Raw genomic sequence first — 17,609 nt, forward strand, 5'->3', positions numbered from 1 at the left:
GATGTGAACTGGCAGAGACTGACCAAGAGAGAGATCTTGGGGTCGTGGTAGATAACTTACTGAAAATGTCAAGACAGTGTGCGTTTGCAATAAAAAAGGCCAACGCCATGCTGGGAATTATTAGGAAGGGAATTGATAACAAATCAGCCAGTATCATAATGCCCCTATGTAAATCGACGGTGCGGTCTCATTTGGAGTACTGTGTGCAGTTCTGGTCGCCGCACCTCAAAAAGGATATTATAGCATTGGAGAAAGTTCAGAAAAGGGCAACTAGAATGATTAAAGGGTTGGAACACTTTCCCTATGAAGAAAGGTTGAAACGCTTGGCACTCTTTAGCTTGGAGAAACGTCGCCTGCGGGGTGATAGAGGTTTACAAGATAATGCATGGGATGGAGAAAGTAGAGAAAGAAGTACTTTTCTCCCTTTCTCACAATACAAGAACTTGTGGGCATTTGATGAAATTGCTGAGCAGTCAGGTTAAAATGGATAAAAGGAAGTACTCCTTCACCCAAAGGGTGATTAACATGTGGAATTCACTGCCGCAGGAGGTGGTGGCAGCTACAAGCATAGTCAGCTTCAAGAGGGGATTGGATAAAAATATAGAGCAGAGGTCCATCAGTGGCTATTAGCCACAGTATGTATATATATATATAAATATATAGATATATAATTTTTTTGGCCACTGTGTGACACAGAGTGTTGGGCTGGATAAGCCATTGGCCTAATCCAACATGGCTTCTCTTATGTTCTAATGTTCTTAAAATACATGTCCAAGGCTGTTGTGGCTATGCATTACTAAATAACAGGGCTTTTTTGAGCAGGAATGCACAAGAAAGCAGTTCCTGCTGGCTCGGTGTCAGGGGGTGTGGCCTAATATGCAAATGACTTCCTGCTGGGCTTTTTCTACAAAAAAAGCCCTGCGATAAACAATGGTGATGTCAGGGGGTGTGACCTAATAAGCAAATGAGTTTCTGCTGTGCCTTTTCTACTTGCAAAAGAATATCAATAAGTTGTGTTAATGCCCCGCAAAAGCCCCGCAAAAGAATATCAATAAGGTTACATGATCTGTCTTTCAGATAAACTTTTCTATCATTCATGGCCTGCTCACTGAGGAATCCCAGAGAGGCAACTGAAAAATCACAGGACACAGTTGGAAGAGATCTAATCTAGAACAGAAGTCCTTGAACAAAGAAATGGTCCTCTGTGAGAGAGCTTTGATAGCTCCTGGACAACTTGATACGGAGGAATATGTTGAAAATATTTCACAAAGACACAAGATATCTGTTGGAAGTTCAAATAGTGTCACTGGCACTGAATGTTCTTTCATAGCTCAACAAATCCAACCCAGTTCATGGTAAAATCCTGCAGATAAAGATTAGACTGACTAGTTATTCTATATACAATATTCGGCCCTCCCTTAGCTTTGGATCTTGAGTGCTTCAGATCTCTTCTGCTTTCCTGCCAACTGTACATATGCTTTTCTGTCTCCACATTTTGTCTGAGGTTTTCCAGCGGAGCCTCCTTCTGCATGGCCCCTCAGCTCTGTGACTCCTCTAGCCCTCTTTTTTTCTGAGGCCTTCGCCTCTTCCACCTGGTACTTTTACCAGTTCCTACTCTTCGTGCTGCTGTTACCTTCTCTATCCCCTTTTGTTCCCTTCCCTCTGACTCTCAGATCTCGTTGCAGTCAGTTTTCTGCCCTGTTTCTGCTGCAGGGTTTTCAGGACAAGAGATATTCAGAAGGTGATTTGCCCTTGCCTGCCTCTACATAGCAACCTTAGATTTCCTTAGTGGTCTCCCATCCAAGTACTAACCAGAGCCAACCCTGCTTAGTTTCTGAGCTCTGACATGGTTGGGCTAGCCTGGGCCATCCAGGTCAGGGTAATAATGGGCTAGATTAATTAATTAAAAATCACTTGATTAACTTTTTAAAAAGTTAATGGGTCCAGAGGAGGGTGATGAAGATGATGAGGGGTCTGGAGACCAAGTTCTATGAGGAAAGGTTGAAGGAACTGGGTATGTTTAGCCTGGAGAGGAGGTGGCTGAGAGGTAATATGATCACCATCTTCAAGTATGGTGTGAAATTGTTTTCTGTGGCCCCAGAAGGTAGGACCAGAACCAGCGGGTTGAAATTAAATCAGAAGAGTTTCCGGCTCAACATTAGGAAGAACTTCCTGAGTCCTGACAGTTAGGGCAGTTCCTCAGTGGAACAGGCTTCCTCAGGAGGTGGTGGGCTCTCCTTCCTTGGAGATTTTCTGAGGCTAGATGGCCAATCCCCAGGTGGGAAACAGGGGAGACCCGTGTTCTACAAAAAAGTCAATTTCAGTGAAATTTACAAGACTATGCTGAAGTTGCTCATTATGAAGAATTTTTTCAAAGAGTCACTATTAAAGGAATATCTCATACTATTTTATAACATATAATGTATATATCCAAAATTATAAATCAAAATTACAATAGAGCATTTGCCATTTTTCATCATGAAAGAGTCCTTGTAGAGTAAAGACTCCAAAGAGTGCAAAGTCCTAGTAGGTGGGTGACTTCTCCAGATGGATGACAATGTTGCCAGTGATGTCAAAAGCTACTTTGCAGTACCTTGAAGACTCAATACATGAGGCAATGTCTTTATTAGCGAGAACTGCTAATGTCAAATAAAGAAACTGACTAGTTGCATGCATATTGTTGTGCGCATTGGTTCCAGATACTATGAAGTGAATTGATCAAGATGAAGGTCTACAACCGAAACATGGCTTTTTAAACCTAGGAAACGTGTTATCATTTACACTTCATTATAAATCCAAGTTACAGTGGAGGACGGGTTAGACTGGCAGCAGCTCTCCAAGGTCTCAGGCTGAGGTCTTCCACATCACCCACTGCCACATCCTTTCGATGGACTGTATTTTAATGTATTCCTTTTTTTCTAATGGCAAACTATAATGATGTTATAACCTCTTGAGTAACTATGCCCTATATTTAAACCCAAAACTAACAAAGCCAGAACGTTACCCAGATTTATGGCACTTCACACCTATGACATCAATGCTTTTTTTTATCACCCTCCAATGTTGTTTTAGCCCAGTTAACAACACTAACTAACACAGACCCCAATTTGTGATTCTTTTAATCTGCTAAAAACATTCAATTGTGCTTGTCACAACCTTGCTCCTGGCTCCACCCCCAATTTCTCCTGGCTCCACCCCCAGTGTCTCCTGGCTCCACTGCCAAAGTCCCCAGATATTTCTTGAATTGGGCTACATCTGACAGCAATGCTGATCCTGTGAACTTAGGGGGAAGTACTTGTGAATATCCTGCATTGTGCAAGGAGTTGGACTGGATGATCCTAGAGGTACCTTCCAGCTCTATGATTCTGAGTTCAGAAGAAAGCATCAGGGCAATAATGGGCTAGATTAATTAATTTAAAACTTTTGGGCTAGATTAATTAATTTAAAACTTTTAAAAAGTCTGGAAGAAAGCATCAGCCCTGTCTTTACTAATTCTGGTGGGTTCCAGATCCCAGTCAACTGTCCCGCTGTCAGGAATTACATCAGCCAACAAGCAGAATAACATTCAAAATGCAAAATGTATAACAGACAACCAGTCATTTCATAGGGAAGGTTCCACAGGGAAGCTTGCAGATGCTGTCCCAAACAGGTGCTAAATTTAACAGTAACTGAAAAGAAAGTGTAATTATTCAAGGCCTCGAGCAGGTTTCTGTGCTTCCCAGACATACAGAGTTTCCACATTCAGCTCTGAAGTGACAAAGTATATATAAAAATTGGTACAATGTTCCTATGGCACCAGACAGGATTTTTTTCTAAATACTGGGGTGCCAGACTATTTCATTTTTAAAATAGCACTGTAAAATAAACCCAGAAGCAAATAGGTAAACAGGTAAGAGAACATGCGCAAAAAGCTGTCCGTTCCACACCAACAACCCATCCCTAAAGGTAAAATTGGGCAGAGGTGGTATTTTCTGTATCATACAAGATGTGAGAGAACAGTTTGCTCTAGTCATACATCCTCTTCAGATATTCCATTCGCTTCATGTAAACCAGGAGCCTACTAGGCACGTGTATTGGGAGTACAATAAATGTAGCCACTGTTCTGTGTCATTTGGAAGACAAGTGAATCTTTTTGTGTGAGTAGAACTAAGGAGAGGGCTCCAAGGAACAGAGAAAGCAAGCTTGTCTGAAATCAACATCTTGAGCTCTCAAAATGTTGTTCTTTAAGTCAAAGAACTTGTGAGAAAATATTTTTTTGAAGTGGGTTTACTGGAAGGGTCCCTGTCATTTTTTTATTTTTTTTTTTGCAAAGGCATTTGCACACATGGATATGTGCTGGGATGGACCTATAAAGCAAAGTTAATACCTAAGTGAGCCACAAAGTAAAAGTTCTAGATTTTGTCCCATACAGATTACATTTATGTGTGGCACAAACCAGCAAGAGGAATTCAAACATGCTTTTTAATATTAAGCACATTAATATTTTAAGGGTGTTTTTAACACACTCAAAAGGCACTTATGAGCTTCTTTTGTGCCTATGAGGATGCTGGAATGTGTGATGTAGAAAACCCGAGAAAAAGAAAATAATTTTAAAATCAAATATATGTTCTAACTGATGGAGGTTTTTACATTTGTGTGACAGGGGAAACAAAATGTTCTTTCAGTGTTTACAGACAATGATTCTTCTGAGGAGTTGAACTACAGGTCATTAAAGGCCCAAAACAGCAGAAAACCAGGATCACCCTTCACATATAGCTGTTATCTCAGGTCTTTGGCTAAAGGCCCTCTCTATCTTTGTGAAATGTGAGGGACATGGTTATGACGTATGATGAGGCCTTTTCAGCCAATATACCCCAGTTCTGGAACTTTTTCCTTCAAGAAATCCCCCTCATTTCCTCAGTCCGTGTCTTCCATCATCTTGTGAATGCCCTTTTGTTTCCACAGTTTTAAGGCATTTCTGACCACATTCTAGAACTGCCATTTGTAAATTATTTTTTATCCTAATTTCCCTATGGAAGTTTCCTCTGCTCTTTCTGAAATTACTGCTTGATCTTGTTGGGTTGATATTTTGGTGGGGGGGTTTTTTGTAGTGTTGTGATATTTTGTGAGCTGTCCTGAATAACAGAATAGCAGGGCTCATGTGTATTAAAATACGTGGATCACTCCCAGTTTGTTTGTAAACTGCCCTCCTCTCCACAAACTATTGAATCAAGCCGATTTTGTAAAGATAGCAAAAACTTCCAACATTTGTTTGACCAGAGGCCATAGTGGAACGGGGGGGGGGGAATATTATTTTTGTACCCAAGCTGAAAAACTGTGTACAACTTTATTAATGTCATATGTGAAAAATGATTTTTCATGTTAATTTCATGTCCTTTGATAGACCTTTCTATTTTATGCCAAGTAGTAATAGTAGTAGTAGAAGAAGAAGAAGCTGACTATTACTACTACTAATATAGTAGTCTATTAATAGTAGCAGTATAGTAGTAGTGATAATAGCAACAATAATGTCCTTTCTCTTCTCTCATGTTTCACCAAATTCCTTTCAACAGAATCCACCTTCTGGGTGGAAGACTGCATGGAACTCTACAGAAATATTGACTCTGAAGAAGGCAGTTCACCCAAATTTCAAATCTGCTTTGAGCCGTGCGCTATTGTCCAAGTCGTAAAAATTAAAAACACAGCATTTTTTTTAATTTTCCATTATCTCTGTTACCACATCTAATAGGGCTGAGAACCTTTTAAATAAAACACTCCACCCCCTTCCCCCCGCTGCCCCCCCATCAGGCACAGGGTGCTTTACACACTCTGGAAATTGTGGCAATTAACGTTTCTCATTAGGAGAAGGAGCAGGGCTCACAAACCCCTTCTTTGTCTCCCAGGGGGACGGTTCAATAAAGACGGGGAGACCTCTTCTTTCAACATTTTCCACTCATTGTGGACGGACAAAGGGAGGCCTCTAATTATATTTTCACAATCTGTGCATATCTTTAAGGGGCCTGTCAGGAACAAGCATGTCATCTTTGTTCGGCTTCATTTCAGGGAGCTTTTTAACCTTAGACAGCAATTTCTTCACATCCCTCACTGATGGCCTTCTCCACAATGCTTCCCCCCACGTTTCCCCGACTTGAGAGCTTCTTTCTCAGATAATAATAGGAATCACTGTATTTTGAAAACAGCCTCTCTCCTCTTTTCCGTCTCCTTCCAACCCTTTGGGCCTTCCCTTTTCTCTTCTTGTAACCAAGTCGACAATCCCAGAGCAGTTGAAAGACAATTCAATGCATTGGTGGCTTGCAAACAAACACAAGGACTGTGCAGACTTTGTTCAACAAGGCCCTGCTGACTGAAAACAGGATTTTGGGGAGGTTTGGGAGACTGCAGGTCTCAATCTCTCACATGTTTTTTTCTGAACACAGTTTTCTAATGACTGCTACAGGAACCTGGTTGGGATTTGAATTCGGAGAGACCAAACTCTTATCAGATACAGAAGGGTGAAGTAAAAAAATGCCTATGTTGATTTCAGCTTTGGACACTTCTATGACCCTGCACCAGAATACGTTTTTTTGTCTTTTCATTATCCATCAATGGACTGATTCAACTTTCCCCAAAGAAACGGGTAACAACAATGGGCACAATTGAGACAAAATAAATTGCAATGAGCAGCAATGAAATCAACAGGACTTAAAACGGGTTTAATTTGATAGGACGCCAGTTGATATAGCGGTTATCAGACCAGGATCTGAGAGATCTGTCTTTAAATCCCAGCTCTGCTATAGAAAAATGCTTTGTCTGTTTGGTTGGTTGGTTGGTTGGTTGGTTTTGAGATCTGGCGGTACCCTGCAAGAGAGCTCAGAGCAGCTTACAACATGTCAAATAGTTAAACAATTCTGCAAAACATGGAAACTTCAAACAAATCTACAAAGTTAAAATTTAAAATAGCTGATTTAAATTACATAACGGGAAGCTTGGAGGTTCATAAGATTTCAATAAGCACAAAGTTCATGCCAGAAAAAGGTGATGGATCATTCTGGATAGAATAACTCAACCATTCCTGGTGCCAGTTAATATAAACGGCCCTATCAGGGCTTTTTTTGAACACGAATGTGCAGGAATGCAGTTCTGGCTGGCTTGGTGTCAGGGTGTGTGGCCTAATATGCAAATGAGTTCCTGCCTGGCTTTTTCTACAAAAAAGCCATGTGTGAAAGAATGATAATGTTAAGGGGTGTGGCCTAATGTGCAAATAAGTTCCTGCTATGCTTTTTCTACAAAAAAAAGCCCTGGGCCCTATAGAGAAGTTTGAGGCAATTGCAGCCCTTAAGATGATTGAGGCAATTGAGGTAGGCAAGTTTATTTATTTACTTTATCTATATCCCACCTTTCTCCCCCAATGAGGGCCCAACATACTTATGCTGTTCTCCTCTCCTCTTTTTTAATCCTCACAACAACCTTGTGAGGTGGGCTAGGCTGAGTGTACATGACTGGCCCAAGGTCACCCAGCGAGCTTCCATGGCACAATTGGAGATTCGAACATGGGTTTCCCAGATCCTACTCCAACTCTTTAACCACTACTTATGTCCTTCTCTCTCTGTCTCTCTCTCTCTCTCAGCCTAGCCTACTTCACAGAGTTGTCAAAAGGTTAAAGCAGAGGAGGGAAAAATGTTGCAAACTGCTATGGTTTCCATGCTGGGTATTAATATCTCAAAAAACCTCCATGCTGGGTATGAATATATCAAAAAATGCATGTTGGTGGTGGATATGCATGATGGCAGCTGAGCAGATCATTGGCCAAGGTGATATCTCCTGTATTCCCAGCAGGGACCCAATCCATCAGGTTCCATCCTAGAGCATAGGCATGATTGTAAAGAGGAGGAAAGAGACAGACACTGCAAATCAAAAGAGGAGGAAAGAGACAGACACTGCAAATCAAAAGAGGAGCAAAGAGACAGACACTGCAAATCAAATTAAGAAAACATAATTTTTAACTCCTGGTCCATTTTTAGCCATAAGGCCATATTACATATGTCTACAAAATTAGGATTCACTTTGATCACGAAAAAATAATAAATATTTCTTTAAAAAAATTCACCCTTGGCCAAGCTGCATAACCAACAGAAATTGTTTAAAATCCACATCCAGTATACAAAAAGTCGCCATCTCCTTTGGAAGTGGAGCCCAGAGAGAACAGCATTGGGGAGATTCCTGTCATCTGGAGCTCTCCAGGCCTATATACATGCAGCGAAATGAAGCTGAAATTAAGAACATAAGAGAACCCATGTTGGATCAGGCCAATGGCCCATCCAGTCCAACACTCTGTGTCACAGTGGCCAAAAATGTTTTATACACACACACACACACACATATACACACTGTGGCTAATAGCCACTGATGGACCTCTGCTCCATATTTTTATCTAACCCCCTCTTGAAGCTGTCTATGCTTGTAGCTGCCACCACCTCCTGTGGCAGTGAATTCCACATGTTAATCACCCTTAGGGTGAAGAAGTACGGTACTTCCTAAATTAGGCAGCCCCCATCTCACTTCAAAGCACAGGTGAGAGGATAATACTTTTTTTAAAAAAAAAACCTCCACGCAAGTAGAAAGCTAGGGCAACAGGAAGCTGGGACTTTTGTTTGATTTTAAAGTTGCAGAGGGATGTTTTTTAACATGTAAGAGCACTCAAAAATGCTAATCTCATAATCTCACACATGCAACCTGAAGTGGTATTGTCTGCTCTATGGCTTCAGGACTCTATGGTACTCTATATAGTATTACTGAACCGCACTCTATGGTAGTACAGACCAGGAAGGGTTGCCGGCTCTGGGTTGAGAAATACTTGGAAATTTTGGGGGGTGGAGCCTGAGGAAGGGAGGGCTTGGGGAGGGGAGGGGCTTTCCTGGGGTATAATGCCATACAGCCCACCTCTTAAAGCAGCCATTTTCTCCGGGCAAACTAATCTCTGTAGCCTGGAGATCAGTTGAAATCCCAGGAGATCTCCAGCCACCACCTGGAGCTCTCAAAAACCTAAAACCAGCCCTTCCTATGTTTCAGGAAGACATTACCATTTGTCATTGAACTGGTTTCTGAGGAAGAACTATTCCACAGTAGAGACCGGTGGCCTTTCGGACCACCCCTGTGCTTAGATTGCTTCGTTGATAATTTATTTATTTTAATGCATTTTTCCTTTTGTTGAGAATAAATCCGATTCTTTCCACAAAAGCTGAAGATGAGCACAAAATCTTCTCCCCCCTTTATTACAGGAGATTCTGAAAAGTTACATTCATGTAATTTTTCCCACACTGACCTGTTGCGTTGTTAAGATCCTATTTTGTAAGGGGGATTTTTCTTTTCTTTTTTTAATAAACATCTTCTCTTCCTTAATTGGGTGCTGAGTCTAATAATCCCGCCTCAGCTTGTTAAATGTACAATGGCAGTCGGAGTTAATGACCCATTAATGATTAATTCCTTAACCAGCATCTAATTGCTTACTGTAAAAGCTTTTCTTAAAACTGGATTAAATCATCTGGATCCTTAACCACTTCTTTACTTTAATTTCGCTAAAGGCTCTTAATCGAAGGAGTGCGCTTCCCCTTTTCTGGAATTACTCTTTTGCTTTAAAATTTAAACTCTTGCTAAGCAGACAGGAGAGGATCCTTAAACATGAACAGCTAGCACTATTGCAAAACATATAGTTTGAAGTGAAGGAAAATCAACAAAGAACAGAAAGTAATAAGAGAGAAGCTTGTTAAATACATGGATCTTTCTTTCTTTCTTTCTTTCTTTCTTTCTTTCTTTCTTTCTTTCTTTCTTTCTTTCTTTCTTTCTTCCTTATTCAAGCAGTCCTGAAGAAGAAGAAGAAGAAGAAGAAGAAGAAGAAGAAGAAGAAGAAGAAGAAGAAGAAGAAGAAGAAGAAGAAGAAGAAGAAGATGATGATGATGATGATGATATTGGATTTATATCCCGCCCTCCCCTCTGAAGAGTCTCAGAGCGGCTCACAATCTCCTTTACCTTCCTCCCCCACAACAGACACCCTGTGAGGTGGGTGGGGCTGGAGAGGGCTCTCACAGCAGCTGCCCTTTCAAGGACAACCTCTGCCAGGGCTATGGCTGACCCAAGGCCATTCCAGCAGGTGCAAGTGGAGGAGTGGGGAATCAAACCTGGTTCTCCCAGATAAGAGTCTGCACACTTAACCACTACACCAAACTGGCTCTCTAGCAAAAACTCTAGCTCTGTGGCATGGAGTGTTAAAGCTGCAGTACTGCAGTGCACTCCTAAGTTCTGCTCACGACCTGAGTTTGATCACTGGCAGTAGCTGGGTTTTCAGGTAGCCAGCTTGAGGTTGACTCAGCCTTCCATCCTTCCAAGGTTGGTAAAATGAGTACCCAGCTTGCTGGGGGGGGGGGGGGGAGTGTAGATGACTGGGGAAGGCAATGGCAAACCACCCCGTAAAAGGTCTGCCGTGAAAACGTTGTGAAAACAGCGTCACCCCAGAGTCGGAAACGACTGGTGCTTGCACAGGGGACCTTTCATTTCCTAGCAAATGTCTCTTTAATATTTTACATGTGGCAAAAAACATTTTAAATATAGACTCTTGTGTGGGTTGTGTGATCAAATGCCCACTTCATGCAACCATTTTAAAATAAAATTTATTCAGTCGACCTCTGACAACAGATATAGAACCACGTGAATTAGGCCGAATGCTTAAAAGTCATTCATGTGATCTGATGAAAGGGGAGAGGCAGCTTCCATATAAATTTGTCCCAACTAATTCCCACCCCCTCCAAAAACAACCCCCACAGATAACCTGGACAGGCTGATTCTGTTGGAGCTGGGTTTTAGCAGGAACACACAGGAATGCAGTTCCACAGTCCTATGTGTAACAATGGTGATGTCGGGGTGTGTGGCCTAATATGCAAATGAGTTCCTGCTGGGCTTTTTCTACCAAAAAAGCCCTGGGTATCAGGTGCCCTAGAAGTAAATGACAGCTTTGGATGATGGACTCTATGTTGCAGCCCAGGGATTTTTTTGTAACAGGAACTCCTTTGCAGAAGAAGAAGAAGAAGAAGATATTGGATTTATATCCCGCCCTCCATTCCGAAGAGTCTCAGAGCGGCTCACAATCTCCTTTACCTTCCTCCCCCACAACAGACACCCTGTGAGGTGGGTGGGGCTGGAGAGGGCTCTCACAGCAGCTGCCCTTTCAAGGACAACCTCTGCCAGAGCTATGGCTGACCCAAGGCTATGCTAGCAGGTGCAAGTGGAGGAGTGGGGAATCAAACCCGGTTCTCCCAGATAAGAGTCCGCACACTTAACCACTACACCAAACTGGCTCTCACATCCCTGATGTAGCCAATTAGGCCACACATCCCTGATGTAGCCAATCCTCCTGGAGCTTACAGGGCTTTTAGTACAGGGCCTACTGTAAGATACAGCAACATCAGGGATGTGTGGCCTAATATGCAAAGGAGTTCCTGCTACAAAAAAGCCCTACTAAAGCCCCTCTCCTCCCCAATCCCTGCCTTCCCTAGGCTCCACCCACAAAATCTACAGGAATTTTCCAATCCAGAGCTGGTAACCCATGACTGGATGAATTTAGCTGTCTCCTATCCAGCAATCCCCAGAAAGGAACTTTGAAATAAGCTACTGCAATCAAGCCATACTGGATTCGGAGACCTTGCTTACTGGGCAAGCGTAAGTCTAGACTTCAAACATACTTCAACAATCACACATCTATATCACTGGTAAGGTGTCTACCAACAATCTAAATCAGGGATGTCAAACATGCAGCCCGGGGGCCAAATCAGGCCTTTGGCGGGCTCCTAACAACTAGCTGTCATTTGCTTCCTTCTCCCTCTCTCTTGCTTCATTCTGCATAACAGCTTACTTTGCCAGGCTTGCTCATTCACACAGGAGCTACAGAGCAAAACCTCTGTTTTCTCCATTGGCTGAGGCTCCTCCCTTGGAGAGGAAGAGGGGATGGCAGAGCTTGTTTTTCCAGTCTCTCTCAATTGCACAACAGAGCTACTGGGTCAAGTCTCTCTTCCTTCCCTCTCCTGGTCCCCTGGGGAAGGAAGGAAAGAAAGAGCCAGAGCTTCCTTAGCCCAGTTCCCTGGATCCCATGGGAGAGATACAAAGAAAGCACCTTTAAGACCAACAAGTGCTAATGTTTCAAGTATGTTTTATGGTTTTTTTTTTTAAATTGTGTTTGTGTCCTTTATAAAGTTTATATCTCTGCTAAAAAGGTAAAGGTAGTCCCCTGTGCAAGCACCAGTCATTTTCGACTCTGGGGTGAGATTGCTTTCATGTTTTCATGACAGACTTTTTATGGGGTGGTTTGCAATTGCCTTCCCCAGTCATCTACACTCCCCCCCCCCCCAGCAAGCTGGGTCCTCATTTTACCGACCTCGGAAGGATGGAAGGCTGAGTCAACCTGGAGCTGGCTACCTGAACCAGCTTTCGCTGGGATCGAACTCAGATCGTGAGCAGAGGGCTCCGGCTGCAGTACTGCAGCTTTGCCACTCTGCGCCATGGGGCTATTATATCTTAAATAGGTACGCACATGGCCTGGCCCAACCTGACATGGCCCCGCCCAACAAGGTCTCATTTATATCAAATTCAGCCCTTATAACAAATAAGTTTGACACCCCTGATCTAGATGCCCCTTTTTCCTCCTGTGTTGGAAAGCTATATTGACAGCACAGATGCAAGACAAAGACGATGAACTTAAGGACAGTCTGTAAGAGAAAAGACTCAGGGAAGGAAAGTAGCTTTAAGGTATTACCATAAGCCGAACTATCAAGGTCAGCAAAACACTCTTGTTTCAACCAAAGAACTTAATCAGTTTCTTTCCAAGGAGACTGCTGTCAGACCAAGCAAGACACTTTATGTCATGATTAAATATAAAAGCATATTTGATCTCCTGCTAGACTTTGGTTTTCAGCACGGTTAGAAACGACACAGCTAAATCCACACCCCCGTGAATTTTAGTAGCACCAAGAGTGAGCTCAGGAAACCGCAGTGATATGTATGTAAGAACAGATTTAAAACAAATTTGAATTTTACCACCTTCTGAAATTATTGTTCTTGCCCTATCAATAGAAATACATGCTTCATGTGTAAGTCAGAGGAAAGAAATACCTTTAGCCCAATATTTAACAAACAGATCTGGTTTAGGCCTGTGTAAAACAGGCCGATTGGATTTATAAGGTCGTTTTACAAACTGTCACCATTGAGTGAAGTATTTCTCATGAGGTAAAAATTGCTTCCTCAACAGGAGTTGTACAGGGCCTACCTGCCTTAAACACCTCAGTAGTAACTTTAGGACTGGCCGTTTAAAAAATGCTATAATGTTTCAAGATGTTTGAATAGCCAACAGGTCTGTGCCTTACATGGCAGGAGCTCTTAGGCAAAAAATTTCATCTCCTCAGTCCCTCAGCCTGCACATCTGCTTCCAGCTGATTCCAGGGGGGGGGGGCTGTAGAAACTCTGAATCAGTGCCTGGAGGTGGTTTTGGAGTGAATATGGGCAAATAAACTGAAGCTTAATCCTGACAAGACAGAAGTGCTACTGGAGAGTGGAGGGTCTGACCCTGGATTTAAGGTGTCACTGGTTCTGGATGGGATTGCATTCCCATTGAGGGAATAAGTCTGTAGTCTGGGGGTGCTCTTGGACCCAACCCTACTACTAGATAAGAGGCAGCTGTCACCAAGAGGGCCTGTTACCAGCTTTGACTGATTAGCTTGCTGTGGTCTTTCTTGAGTAGAAAAGATCTGCCCGCTCTGGTACATGCTGGGTTGCATCTAGGTTAGATTACTACTATGCACTCTATGTGGGGCTGCCTTTGAAGAGTATTCAGAAACATCCATTGGTACAGAATTCTGCAGCCATGTTGTTGACTGGGTCTTCGGGACCCTATCACTCCAATCATGGTTCATGTACACTGACTCCCGATTTGTTTTGGGGCATAATTCAAGGTACTGGTCTTGGACTTTAAAACCCTGTAGTTTGGAACCCACATACCTGAAGCACTGCCTAATCCCTTATGAACTGGCCAACCATTATGGTAATCTTTGGAAGCCCTCAGGGCTTTTTTTGGTAGCAGGAACTCCTTTGCATATTAGGCCACGCACCCCTGATGTATTCAATCCTCCAAGAGCTGACAGGGCTCTTAGTACAGGGCCTACTGGAAGCTCCAGGAGGATTGGTTCCATCAGGGGGGCGTAGCCTAATATGCAGAGGAGTTCCTGCTACAAAAAAGCCCTGGAAGCCCTATGTTGGGTGCTGCCACCTTTTGAGATTAGTTAACTGGCACCAAAGTACTGGAACTCTCTCCCATTCACCTGCCCCTCTCTGTTGCTGTCTTTCACCCGTGGGTGAAGACGTTTTTTGTTTCCTTCACCATGCCGTTCCCTCAATGATCCCTCCTTCCTAACCAATTTTTAATCACAATTTTTATGTTTTGTATGCATTTTAATTGTTTTAATTATGTGCAGGACTTTTTCTGTGGCAGGAACTCCTTTGCATATTAGGCCACACACCCCTGATGCAGCCAATCCTCCTGGAGCTTACAGAAGGCCCTGTACGAAGAGCCTTGTAGGATTGGCTACATCAGGGGTATGTGGCCTGATATGCAGAGGAGCCCCTGCTACACAAAAAGCCTTGATTATGTGTGTTGGGGGGGGGGGTTGATTTTAATGGCTTAAAAATGTGATTTTATCATATGTGTTTTAAATTGTTACCTGCCCTGAGGAGGGCAGATATGTCTTTTGTAAATCAATAAAATAAAGTTACTTCTGAATGTTATAAAGCAAGATTGCTCCGAGATTAACAAATATTTACCTATGTTCCACAAAGATGGTCTGATTATTTATCTGCATTTAAAACTTTTCAACTCCATTTTCTCTGAAAAATTGATCTGAAGTTGCTTACAGTAGAGCTTTAAAAGAAAACGCACACAAAAAGTGATAATCCAGATAAGATAAATGGTTGCTGGTTATTACATATTAGAATAATAAAACCTTGGATAAAGTTGTAATTTGTATATTTTTTCCTTCAGATTTGAACGTTGGTGGCTCAGATATTTCACATTTTAATTAAAGTGGCAGTGGAAAGTACCATCGAGTAACACATCACTTACGGAGACCCTGTCGGGTTTTCAAGGAAAGAGACATTCAGATGTGATTTACTGTTGCCTGCCTCTGCAGAGGTTTCCTTGGTGGTCTCCCATCCAAACACTAGCCAGGGTCAGCCCTGCTTAGCTTCTGAGATCCACTGAGATCGGCCATCCAGGGGAGCAGAGACTAATTTGCATATGAGGCCACACCCCTTCCGTTATTTATTTAATTATTTTATTTGGTGAATTTTTATTCTGCCCTTTCCCAAGCGGGCTCAGGGCGGATTACAAACAAATAAAACCAGCTGAAATACAATAAGAAACTAATAAAATACAATTAAAACAAGACAACACAGTAAAATATAACAAAGGTGGGAGGGCTCACATTGCAGATTAAAAATATAGTTGTTGACCTGAGTATAATAATTCAGGTGGTAAGTCATTGTGGGGGAGGATAGTAGATGGTGTAAACAGTGATGGACGCCTGCTTGCCTCAACCGAGAGCTTGGCGGAATAGCTCTGTCTTACAGACCCTATGGAATGGTAACAAATCCAGTAACCATTGTTTCACACAGGGCTTTTTTGTAAAAAAAAGCCCAGCAGGAACTCATTTGCATATCAGGCCACACCGCCTGATGCCATGCTAGCTGGAACTGCATTCCTGTGTGTTCCTGCTAAAAAAAAAAAGTCCTGCAGGCCAGTGCTTATTGAATATACCAGTGACATATTTTCTGTTTCTGTGTTGTATGTTCTATGCTGTAAAATAAAAGCATAGTTTTTTTAAAAAAAATCATAAAATCACACTACTACACCATAAAACACAATCCACAGCAAACAACATAATTTATCCGTTCTAAGCAGCTTCTAAGGCCCTCCTGGATAGCTGGACCTCCTGGAGGTCAGATGCTTTGCAGACCTTTCCAGGAAGGATGGATGCATCACAGTACTGGGCCATGATAGAGACCAGCCACAAAGCCAAGTATCAATGGACCCCATACTATTTCTGTCCATCTTCACAAGTTTTTTCTCTCTCTTTTTTTTTGGGGGGGGGGAGGGGGTATTTTTGTATTTTTTAATGTGTGTGCATATGTGTTTGTGTGACTACACCTGGAAGTCATGGCAACCTCTGGTGACTGACCCCTACTGGGGGGCTGGAGGATATTCAGGGAGGTGGCTGAATAAAGCCTGCCCCTGCCTCCCGGCTCTGGTATTCCAAGGTGGTCTCCCATCCAAGCACTTGCCAGAGTCGACCCTGCTTAGCTTCTGAGATCTGTTGAGACTGGGCTTGCCTGGGCTACCCAGGGCAGGGCTTCACAACTTTCTCTTGATGCTGAAAATGGAAGGACTCCCATGTATGCATCACTGAACCTCTTGAAAGAAAAACAAAAGGGGTGTGTGTGTTAACATGTGGTTAATAAACCTGAAACATTTCCTGCTTCAAGAAATGGTTATAAGGAGCTCTCTTCCCACCCACTCCCCCAAGGCAATTAATGAATGGAAAGCTACTCTCTGCATTAAACAATCAGATGCATAAAGTTTTCAGCCCATGCTAGGAGCTTTACATAAGGGGTGAAGATTTTTCTTACATTAGATTCACTTAACTGTGAAGGAACGGCTATTTCTTTTTCTTTAATGAATCTGATAGAATGGCCGATGTGGAACTTTTTACTTTGCAGCTCACGGTCATAAGGCTTCTTAATAGAAACACGGTTCTAATTCTTAACATTTTGTGTTTAAAGCACTTCCCTTCAGATAATGCTGTGGCTATCACTGGTGCCGTCATCCTATAATTTCTGCTGCAGCAGAATGAAGACTGCTGCGTCTATAACAGCTGTTCTCTTTGAGCTATTTCTAAAAACAAAATGCTCTGCGCGGTTTTTTATTCCAACCAGATTATATTAGCTAAGAGCGCCACCTGGTGGAATATCCTAGAAATTTGTCACAGCAAAAGCATGGAAGATGTATAACGAAGGCTGAGGCTAACAGCACTTTTAAGACCAACAAAGTTTTATTCAGTGTTTGAACTTTTGCATGCATCTGAGGAAGTGTGCATGCACATGAAAGTTCATACACTGAATAAAACTTTTATTGGTCTCCCCCCCCAATAGGTTTTTATTACTCTTTTTGTGAATTAACATTGCAGACTTAAGTATTGCCTAACACAGGTAAGTACAGACATTTACATGCCCATAGTGTCAGACTTACATTTACAATATAGTATAGAACAGTCACCATAGATGTAAAGTGTCTATAACATTCAGTGTCTCTGATCGTTCTTGTAAAAATTCCAAAAGTCAAAGGCAGCCTGCTACCATATCAGAAAGGTTGTCAGAGTTCTTCATTGGTTTTGTGATGTCATTAAGTTTTGCCATGATATACAGATTCCAAATTTTATTGTACCGGATATTTAAAGATGCAGTCTTATCTATTTTCCATTTACTTGCTATTGTCCATCTAGCCACGTATTAGTAGCAAGATAATTCTTTCTTGTACAACTTTG

The sequence above is a fragment of the Heteronotia binoei genome, chromosome 4 (assembly GCF_032191835.1).
Source record: "Heteronotia binoei isolate CCM8104 ecotype False Entrance Well chromosome 4, APGP_CSIRO_Hbin_v1, whole genome shotgun sequence".
NCBI lineage: Eukaryota > Metazoa > Chordata > Lepidosauria > Squamata > Gekkonidae > Heteronotia > Heteronotia binoei.